The sequence below is a fragment of the Neomonachus schauinslandi genome, chromosome 4, assembly GCF_002201575.2.
Source record: "Neomonachus schauinslandi chromosome 4, ASM220157v2, whole genome shotgun sequence".
Lineage (NCBI taxonomy): Eukaryota > Metazoa > Chordata > Mammalia > Carnivora > Phocidae > Neomonachus > Neomonachus schauinslandi.
This window is the reverse complement of record NC_058406.1, coordinates 101625512-101631511: the sequence shown is the minus strand read 5'-3', so window position 1 is coordinate 101631511 and position 6000 is coordinate 101625512.

Sequence of the window (6000 nt, the reverse complement as noted above, 5' to 3'; positions counted from 1 at the left end):
AGGAACCTCCCCCATTTTTAAAACTACTTGCAATTCTGGGATTCTGGTGATGGCTTCTTTGATATTGATGCCTTCTGCCATCTGTTTAGAACTTGTCCCATCTTTTAAATCTTTATTCTGCCCACTCAACTTAGAGCAACCCTCTTCAGCAATATGGGAATCCTGTTGCCCCTCCCTGTTCTGTCATTCCCAGTCTAGCAGAACAGTGTCTGGATGAACCTATAAAAATGAATGGATTTCAAAAAAAAAAAAAAAATGGATTTCATACTGTAATTTACTTATATAAAACTGACACTTAATATTCTTTAATTTGCTAAAAGGACAAAGTTTTCATGGTCTGCAACCTGAGAGAAGATTAAAAAAGGAAAGCAAAGATTTTGTGTTTTATCAAAATAATTTTCTATGCTTTATTGGTCTTTTATGGGTTTTGCTCAACTATGTAACCTCCTGGTATTTGCCTTTAAAATTTTTTATTGTCACTGTGGTCAAATACATAATTAAGTATTGATTCATAATCTGTAATCCTATTTAGTCAGGTGTCTAAAACCTTTTGATATTTTTGACAAACTTGCATCCACGTTGGCCATTATCAAGTTTCCTGGAGTTTCAAAATTAGACTCAGCAGAAACAAAGACAAATTTTTGGCTGATCAAGCAGCAAGGACTACTACCTTAAAATCTATCAAAACCAAGGCCCTCATAGGCAATTAATTCCCTCCTAAAGGACAATCTAAAACTCCTTTTTAAGGATGTTCAATCCAGGGGCACCTGGGTGGCTCAGTCGTTTAGCGTCTGCCTTCGGCTCAGGTCATGATCCCAGGGTCCTGGGATCGAGCCCACGTCGGGCTCCCTGCTCAGCGGAGAGCCTGCTTCTGCCTGCCTCTCTGCCTACTTGTGCTCTCTCTCTCTGTCCCAAATAAGTAAATAAAATCTTAAAAAAAAGAAAGAAAAAAAAGGATGTTTAATCTAGAGCATCCCGCAAAGGAAAACCTTATTAGGCTGACAATGGTTGTAGTTTCAGTCCACTGACTAATTTGTGGTATTGCCACAGTCCATAAAAAGACCCCTGATGGAAATGACTCATCAGCTGATGCACTGGGCAGCTGATAAACTTAGAAATCTCATGAAACAATATGGGAGGGGCTATATTTCTAGGGCCACCAAAGAGGCACAATTGATGGGTACAGTGTCTTTTTTTTTTTAAACCAATAACTTGTTATTTTCTTTATTAACATTTTTCATAATCATTTTACTGGGGAAGCTCCTTTATCTATTTCTCTATGAAGTAATATGACAGTATTTGTAAAATGTGTCCTTACACTCCTTCTTGTGGATCTCTTTGGATGAAATGAAGAATTCCATGAATGGGCTTATACTTGGCATTTTAACTTGGAGAACACCCTTCAGATTCTTTGGGGAATTAATCATGAAGGACTGTTGGATAGAGGTATTGGGGCTATTACTTGTCCTAATAACTTGTTGCTATATTACACAAGCAACTTAATTGGTGGTAAGACTCCTTAGTTGGTGGTAAAACCCTATAATATTGAAAAACTCACTGCTTTCATAGGTTATTTGCTGTATGGACTGAATCTCTTACTTGTTAATTCCTCTATCTTGCCTGAAACCCATATACTAGCCAAAATACCTAACTGTCTTTATCTAAGTTCTTCTTACAATGGCCTGTTATTAGGAATAAATTGTAGCCCCTGGGTTAACATATTATTTTTTCTTGTGACTCTCATTGCTGATGGTCAAGCCTTATCATATCTTTTTGCCCTTACCCTGTAAAAAACCTTCTGATTCTACAAACTTGACTGTTGATTTGTGCCAGAACAAACCATACTCATGAGATACCTGAATTAATAGCTTGGCCTCTATCCCTAGAAAGATAAGAAAAATTTTACTGTAAAAATGTATAGTATTCTGTGTCCTTAAAAATACTCAACGACTTTCTTTTCTTTGGCTAATAACTTCCTTGCCCCACCCTCCTTCCTATAAAAACCTTCCATTTTGTACAACTCTTTGGAGCATCTCTCTGCTTGCTACATGGGATGCTGCCTGATTCATGAATGGCTTAATAAAGCCAATTAGATCTTCAAATGTACTTGGTTGAATTTTGTTTTTTAACACAGTCGATCCTCACCCCACCCCCACTGAAACAATCACCATTCTGATTTCTATACCCATAGATTACTTTTGCCTCTTCTTGAAATTCCCATAAATGAATATACTTTTTGTGTCTGGCTTTTTTTTTCATGCAACATAATATTTTTTAGATGCATCCATTTTGTCATGTGTATCAGTAGATCATGTTGGTATTATCAATGAGTGTTATCCCAATGTGTGAATACACTATAGTTGATGGACAATTGAGCTATTTTTGGTTTGGGATATTGTGAATAAGGCTGATATGAATATTCTTATAGGAATCTTTTTGTGCACTTATATGTTCTTTTTGTTTGAGTATAAATCTAGTAGTAGAATTGCTAGGTCATGGGATATTTATATATTTTTAAAAAGATTTATTTATTTATTTATTTATTTATTAGAGAGCGCATTGGGGCGGGGCAGAGGAAGAGGGAGAGAGAATCCCAGGCAGACTCCGCGCCCAGCACAGAGCCGATGTGAGACTCAACGTGGGGCTTGATCTCATGACCCTGAGATCACGACCTGGAGATCACAACCTGAGCTGAAACCCAAACAGTTGCTTAACTGACTGTGCCACCCAGGCGCCCCTGGATATTTATATTTTTAACTTTATTAGAATCTATCAGTTTCCCAGAATGGTTGTACTATTTTACTCTCTTACCAGCAACATTTTTGTCAGCATGAGTGTTCTCTATCACTTAAATTTTAGCCATTTTGATAGGTATGTAATGGTATATCACGATATTTTAGATTTGTGTTTCTAAGGAGTCATGATACTGAGAATTCTTTCTTATGCCTCTTGGCAATAAAGAAATCTTTTGTGAAGAGATTCAAGTGTTTTGTCCACTTTTATAATTGGCTTGACTTTTTTTTTTTACTTTTTATATTAGAATAGACTTAGATTTATAGAAAAGTTGAGAAGGTAGTACAGAAGATTCCCATATACCCTGCATTCAGTTTCCCCTACAATTAGTATCTTACATTAGAATGGTATGTTTGTCATAATTGAACAAATATATTATTATTAACTAAAGTTCATATTTCATTCAGATTTCCTTAGTTTTTACATAATGGCCTGAATATCCCATTATATTCTCCTTATGCTCCTCTTGACTGTCACAGTTTCTCAGATTTCCCTTGTTATTGATGACCTTGAAAAAATCCCTCACCTGGGATTTGTCTGATGTTTTTCTCACATTCAGACTGGGGTTATGGGTTTGGGGAGGTAAAGTACCATTCTCATCACTTTGTATTATGGGTATTGTTAAAAAGAAAACCACAGGCCCAAAATGACATCATTTAGGTTAAGGCCCCAAGTAAGTAAACCAAAAATTAATACCTAACCTAACTGCAGTTTCAACCCCCCAGAAATGTAACCTTTAACCAGTCAACATGGAATTTCTTGATCAATACTAGAAACTTTACTGGTAGACCCCTTCCTCTCACCTTAGGAGGGCAATCTTGCCTAAATAATACATTCCTTGCTGATAAGTTTTCCTTGTTCTTGTCTTTCTTTCTTCCTTTTTTTAATGCCTTCTCTTTGCCTTTAAAAACCTCCTTTTGTGGGTGTCTGGGTGGCATAGTTGGTTAAGCATCTGATTCTTGCTTTCAGCTCAGGTCTTGATCTCATGGTCGTGATCTCAGGGCTGTGGGATCCAGCCCCACACGGGGCTGTGCTCTGAGTGTGGAGTCAGCTTGGGATTCTCTCTCCCTCTCCCTCTGCCCCATCCCACCCCTGTTCCCTCTCTTTCTCAAATAAATAAATAAATCTTTAAAAAAACAAACAAAACCTTTTGTTTAGCCCAGTGTTCTCCCTTCTGCTTACTGGTTGGGATGCTGCCTGATTCAGGAGTCATTTAAAAAAACCAGTGTGATCTTCAAATTTACTCAGTTGAATTTTATTTCTTTTTTTTTTTTTTAAGATTTATTTATTTTAGAGAGAGAGAGAGTGTGAACGTGGGAGTGGGGTTGGGGGGAGAAAGAGAAGCAGATCCCCCCACCCCCGGGGCAGAGCTGGACCCAAGGCTGGATCCCAGCTGAAACCAAGAGTCTGAAACTCAACCGACTAAGCCACCCAGGCGCCCCTGAACTCTGTTTCTTAATAGTATGTACTATTACCTTGACTTATCACTGTTGATGTTAATTTTGATCAGCTGGCTGAGTAGTGTTTGCTAGGCTTCTCCACTGTAAAATCACTTCTTACCCCATTTCCACGGGTAAAGGAAGTCACTGTGAGTAGCCCACAGTTAAGGAGGGCAGAGTATCTACATAAATTTGGGATATTTCTGCATGGGACATTGGTCTATTTTCCCTATTCTTTTATTTATCTATTTACTTATATCAATATGGACACGTGGATATTTATTTTATATTTTGGGGTTATAATCCAATCCTATTTATTTTGTTGACCAAATTGTTTCAGTTTTAGCCACTGTGAGCTTTTTCAGTTGATTTCTGTGTTCCTTTGAGATACCCCCATCATTGTGGAGTTTGTTTTTTTCTTTAGTACTTTCTTATTTTCCGGCATTGCAAAATGGATCACCTTGTATATTTCCTGCCCCATTGTCAGCCATTTCTCCAAAGAGCGTTGATTCCTTTTCATTTTTTATTTTTTTAACTTTTATTTTTTTTTTAAAAATATGCCTCTATGCCTGATGTGGGGCTTAAACTCACAACCCTCAGATCAAGAGTTGTGTGCTCTTTCAGCTGAGCCAGCCTGGTGCCCAGAGCCCTGATTCCTTTTATTGATGGCTTGACTTTTTATTATTGGTGTCTAAAATTTTTTTATATTCAGAATCTGAATCATTTGCTAGATAAATGTATTGCAAATAGCTTCTCCAGGATGGCTTGTCTTTTTACTTTTTATAATTTTTATGAGCATAAAGGTTTTGTGTTGTTTTAAATGAAATCCAATTTATATATATTTTTTTCTTTTATTGTTTTTTTTAAAAAGATTTTATTTATTTATTTGACAGAGAGAGACAGTGAGAGAGGGAACACAAGCAGGGGGAGTGTGAGAGGGAGAAGCAGGCTCCCCGCTCAGCAGGGAGCCTGATGTGAGACTCCGTCCAGGACCCCGGAATCACAACCTGGGCTGAAGGCAGCCGCTTAACCAACTGAGCCACCCAGGCGCCCCAGGCAGAAGAATTTTAAAAGCAAGATTTAATCCTTGGCCTTTTCCAGGGACTCAAAAGGGGCATAGAAGGAGAGAAACTCAGTTATCACCCAGATCTTCTGGAGTGAGTCAGACACATCCTCACCCCACCAGTCCAGCCTCCAGAACCATTACTGGGTCCTGAATGCCTGCTTGGGGAGAACAACTGGTGTTCATCTCAGGTTTGGGAGCAAAGGGTTTGGGAGGTACCAAGCAATGGGCAGTCAGCAAGTGAAGGAATCAACTTTCCATGGGTCCACAACAGATATGGACCAGAGATAAGAAACAGAGATATGCAACTCTGGTGTTTTTGTACAGAGATCTGTTACCAACTTGTAAAGAGCTTACTTCAGAATTAGGCTTTTTCAAATCCTGTATTTAGATTTGAATGCCAAAACTTTATAGCATTGCCTGACATTAAATCTCCTATGCAAGCCTTTGCTCTGGGTGTCTTTTTTGTTTTTTGACTATGTTGTTCAAAGAGAGCACTGTGAAAATCTAGTTTGCAGTTGCTTTTTCCAAGTCCTTCCGGTGACTCTTTCGGATTTGACCTAGTACAGCACATTGCTGGGGGGCATGGGTGTTTCAGTGGTGGAGCGCTAGCCTCCCCCTTGGGAGGCCTGGGTTCAAATCCCAGCCGATGCAGTGTGTTCAGAAGTTTTACTTTGAACTATCTATCTATTGTTCGGGCAAGTT